Below are 5,355 nucleotides of genomic sequence, written 5' to 3' on the forward strand. Positions count from 1 at the left end.
GCAAAAAAGACTTTCTAAAGTGTCTCAGATGTTCTTCACACATGTGAAATGACAAGTTTTAGTATCCAGACTGGGGATCGTTGTAATCAGCTCAGCTGCTGTTTTCTGCTTATTACTTTAAGCTTTCCTACTAATAACACAAACATACATTTAACATCAGGAGTCCCAGAGGAAAAAAAACACACAAGGTGTTAGAGAAGGTTTTTGTTGCAACGGCCTTGTTGACCAACTGTTTTTGTCACTTACAAAACCACACACATATTTCTGTCGTTTTTAGCAGAGAGGCTGGCCACGGAAAAAGACAAACACACACACACACACACACACCGTCCTATTTCTGCTGCATTCAGTCTTGTCAGTCAAAGAGCGAAACACCTTCACTCCTCTGTGTCGTATCGTTGGTGATTTTGACCTTTACCCAAGAACTAGAGTACAGTTGTAAGTATAACTATAGTTTTTTTTTTTTTCTTTTTTCCTAAATGAGTCAATCACATACAGGTTTTACATGTTGATGTGTGTTTTTTCTTTCCAGTCACAATGATTCTCATCTCCTTGATCACAGCAGCTCTGCTAACAGGATCTTTTGGAAAAGGTACATTTTAATGTGAAATTATACTTTTGAAGAAAGTCTAATTATTCAAGTAAAACAGACAGATTTTGAATTAACCAAAGTTTTGTAAAAATATTTCAATGTTAAACTATAAGTTTTAAAATAACTTATTTATTGCTAAATTAATGTTGTTTTTATATCTTTGTGTCTTCCAGGTTTTACAGATTGCAGCTTTAACGAATCAAAGGAAACTTCATGTTTCACTGCAGATCGAAAATCTGTTCATTTTTATCTGTCATACGAATACCATAGTGGCAAGAAGGAGCTAAAACACGGCAAGTCCGTACTCTTCCAGGTGGACCAAAATGGAAAAGTGATAACTGATCACCAATATTTTAAACTTGTTAATGGAACAATCAAATTGAACAATGTCTCAAAGACAAATGCTGGAGTTTACACCTTTCAAGAGTTTAACCCTGATGGCAAAGTACTGAGAAATTCCAGTGTGAATCTCAGAGTACTTGGTAAGAAAATATATATATTTGTTTTACTTCACATTTTTATGTAAATTTGTTCTAAAATACAGATTTATGACTTGAAAATAAAACTCAGTTTCTGTAAAGAAAACATATAAATTGTTCTTGTTACTTAACTTTAGCTTTGAGAGCCAGTTTAGCTCGTGCTGGTTTGCGGCGCCCTCCGTCCGTGAAACCCGGGTTCGACTCCAGGCTGCTCCCTGTTCCCTTCTCTACCTCTGCCGGTTCCAAGCCCGGTTAGAGAAGGTTGCGTCAGGAAGGGCATCTGGCGTAAAACATTGCCAAATTTACCATGCGACTTGTTCGCTGTGGCGACCCCTGATGGGAGAAGCCGAAAGTGGAAGAAGAACTTAACTTTATCTTTGAGAAACACAAGACATTAACTCAACTGTTTTTTATCGATTCTCTAGTTAAACTTAAATGTCCATCTAAGAGTATATTAAAAATATTGAGTAATAATTTAAGAGGCAAATCATGAATTATTATTTTTTTTATAATTCAATCAAACTGGGTATTAACAACAATAAAGGGTTATAGTAACCTATACATACTTAGAAAAATTTTTTCATGGACTTATTTTTTTTAACTTTCATATTTAATTTATCTTCTATTGCAGTTTCCTGTTTTTTTGTAATGAACTGTTTTTTTTCCCTTTTTTAATAGAAAAAAGTTTTCCATGTAAACCAGAAACTGTGGCTTTCTTACTCATTATACATTCTGATTTAAGGACTGTTTTTTTTTACTTTCATGAAATTTTAAAGAAACTTTTTACATTGTTTTTGCTGATGTTTTTACTTGTTTTATTTTATTTTATTTTATGTTTTATTTCTTGCAGCTCCTGTGTCTGTGTTAACGGTGTCTCAGCAGTGTTTGTCACCAGAACAGCAGAAAGTCACCTGCTTCTATGAGGGAGATGAAGCAGAGCTCACTCTGACTTTGAATGGTTTCTTACTTTTACAAACTAACAAACACAGTCAGTCCCTGAACAATGACACATCTGATAGATCCAGTGTGTTTAATGTTTCCATCATCATACATGGACAGCTTTTTGGAAACATCACGTGTAAAGTCTGGAACGATGTCAGCAGAGATGAGACGGTTAAAACCATCACTGCTTGCAACGGTGCAGTATACATTTTCCTCAGAGAAATGTTGGACAAATTCAAATCATCAGTTTATGTGGCTGTAGTTGCTGCAGTGTTGCCACTCTTAGTTTTTGTTGCTTTGACTGCCACTCCTATTGGAAATAGTAAAAAACAAAAAGCAGAAAATAGGTATGATTTTGACATTTTACAACATAAACCCCCAGATGACTTAGAAACTAAAGTTATCTTCATGAAAGTTAAAGTGAAATAAAAAATTGAGAAAAACTGAAGCCAAACTCCAAGATAGAGTTTGACAATCATTTTGATTTATCCCTTAATTAAAGTATTGTTAATATGTCATTTTGTTCTTCTGTCTTTGCTTCACTGAAGACAATTTTACCAATGGATAGATTTACTTTACTTTAATTTCAAAGTTTATGCTGTAAGAGTTGTAAATGTACGTGAAATGTTTGTTTTTCTATATGTTGCCACAAGATGAAGCCACATTACTTCTCTTTATCAACCTGTTAGACTGATATGTTTTTTCTTTCTTCTTAAATGCCATTTTATGAAACTCTTTAAGGTTAATGTGTCTTTTCTTCATTAATAACGCATTGGTATTTTTAATGTGTTTTTAATTTTGTTATTTCTGAAATGTTTATCGAAGAAAATAAAATCCCAGTCATGAAGTCTATATGGGCTGACATAGAGAGAAATTTTATTTTTCTGAAATTTTGAGAATGTACATGAACCACTATTCTACACTGTAACAGCTGGAAATACAAATTGTTTGGTGGAATTGAGCTCATGAGGCAGAAGATAAAATATATAAAAAAGCAGTAAATATCACGTTAAGTCAATGATGCTGGAAAATATAAAAAGTGAATAGCTGTAAATGCATGAATATTCTATCATGAGTATTATATATGTTATATTTTTCTTGATCTGTTACTGTTTTTTGCTTCTCTTTTAAACAAAACTGTATTCAGTTGTGTCTTTTGTGCTGTGTGAACTGTGTAAATCTGTAATATGAATGAATTTAGCTTTAGAATATCTGTAAAAAATGAAAATGAAAATCATTTCAGACTTACGTCTTTCAATTATTTTGTAGTTTCTCTGCATATTTCAGTCCACATTATAGGTGTTAGTTTGAAAGTTTTAATAGTGAGTGACATTATAATGTCCTTTAAGCACTCAAAGAGAAAAAAATAGCACTGTAGTCCAGACAACCAGAAATGTGATGTCCACAAATGTAAATACTATTAAACAATATCAGCAAAAATGATTTCCCTAATAATTGTAAAAGCAAATGAATCCATTACTGAGTTCCATAATCTGCATTTATATGTTCTCATTTCTTTTAGATACAGGAAGGCCAGAGTTCTTGCACAATTGTCTTCCTGTGTCTTTGAATAATGCAGCTTATTGACTTCCACTTTTCACCAAATGTTTTACTCTGTTCTTCCTTGATTCCATTCTAGAATGTGTCTACTTCAATTTGTACTGAAAAATGCCTCCATGATTACATAGATTCCACATCTTTCCCTTTGTTCTGCTTGACACTTGTTCCTACTTTCATGTTGTCCAAAATGACTGCCACTTTACAGCTTTAGTTTGAAGAGACAAAACAAATGTACAGGATGCAAGATAAAATTTCTAAAGGGAGAACTTAAAACACAAATAGCAATGGTATGTTCTGCATTCCACATTTGTAAATCTGGTAAAACATAACAATTTGAGACAGAAAAAATAGGATATTTAATATTGCAATGATCAAAGCTTTTCCCTCTTTATCAAAAGTCTCAATTGAAGTAAAAAAGAGGGAAAAAAAATCGCATCGTTATTAATTTATTTCCCTATTCAAAGTAAAGCTGGCATTTAATATTGAGCATTTAAGAATAAAAAAACAATGTTAATGTCATGGCTACAGAACACTTTCGGACCCAGATGCTGGAACCCAGAAGAAACACAGCGGAAGACGAGCGTGGAAGGTAAGAGATTTAATGGGAGATTCTGGAGACAGAGTGTGAGCAGGACATGACGTAGGTCCCTGGCGTGAGGCAGATGCTGGTGGCGTCACTGGTGGGTTCCTCCACAGGAAAGTGCAGCCGTCTGAAGGGGAGGTCCAAAGAACAGAGGCAACGGCAGAGGCTCGAGGTGTGACCGCAGGAGAAGACAGAGTGGGGGATCCGGGCTGAAGCTGATTCTGACGACCACTCGTGGTAATGGATTCCTGGAGGTGAGCAGAAAGAGAGTTTAGGCAGAGCTTGGCGTAGCGTGACAAACTAGAGCTTGACAAACTAGAACTCCTTATGAAGGCGGATGAGGTGATGAGGTAGGTGGTCGCAGCTGGGGAGAATCAGCAGCCAAGTGGAGAAGAGAGCGGGAAGAGTCTGACAGAGGCACCATATCAGTACCCCCCCTCAACGACCGCCTCCAGGCAGTCAAGGGCGGCGATCCGGGTGGGCACGGAAGAAATCCTCAATGAGCGAGGGGTCCAAAATAAACGAGCGGGCAATCCAGGAGCGCTCCTCCGGACCGTAGCCTACCCAGTCGTCCAGGAACTGGAATCCACGACCCCTACGACGGACATCCAGAATCTGGCTGACGTCGTAGGCCGGAGCGCCATCGATGACCCGGGCGGGTGGTGGGGAAGCGGACAGCGGGCACAGAGGACTGTCCTGGACTGGTTTGATCTGAGAGATGTGGAAAGAAGGGTGAACCTTCAGGGCTTTAGGAAAACGGCGACGGACACAGGTAGGGTTGATGAGCTTTTCAATGACATAGGGTCCAATGAACCATGGGGCCAGTTTCTTTGAGGATGCCTGAATGGGAATGTTACGAGTTGAGAGCCATACCCTTTGACCTGGTTGGTAATCGGGCCCCACCACCCTGAGACGGTTGGCGATCTGGCAGTTGCTCTCCTTGGTGCGGAGGAGAGCGGCCTTCGTCTGAGTCCAAATGCGTTGGCAACGCTGCAGGTGATGTTGGACGGAAGGCACTGCCAGATCCAATTCCTGTGACGGAAACAGAGGTGGTGAGTACCCGAGGGCGGCCTCAAAAGGAGAGATCCCGGTGGCAGATGATGGGTGAGTATTATGGGCATACTCGATCCATACAAGGAATTGGGACCAGTCCTGTTAATTCTGTGCCGCCAGACAGCGGAGGGCTGCCTCCAGTTACT

The 5,355-nt window shown here is 38.3% G+C and overlaps 1 long non-coding RNA gene across 1 annotated transcript; it reads left to right on the top strand.

The window, feature by feature from the left end:
* The first annotated feature begins 303 nt into the window (after positions 1–303).
* On the top strand, positions 304–3,453 carry LOC105355561 (uncharacterized). Its single transcript, XR_002874581.2, has 4 exons — positions 304–438; positions 533–592; positions 766–1,074; positions 1,922–3,453. It is a non-coding gene; the product is annotated as an uncharacterized LOC105355561 (long non-coding RNA).
* Positions 3,454–5,355: the final 1,902 nt, after the last annotated feature.

Source organism: Oryzias latipes, chromosome 14, assembly GCF_053564925.1.
Source record: "Oryzias latipes strain Hd-rR chromosome 14, Olatipes_Hd-rR_3.1".
In the NCBI taxonomy this organism is placed as follows: Eukaryota; Metazoa; Chordata; class Actinopteri; order Beloniformes; family Adrianichthyidae; genus Oryzias; species Oryzias latipes.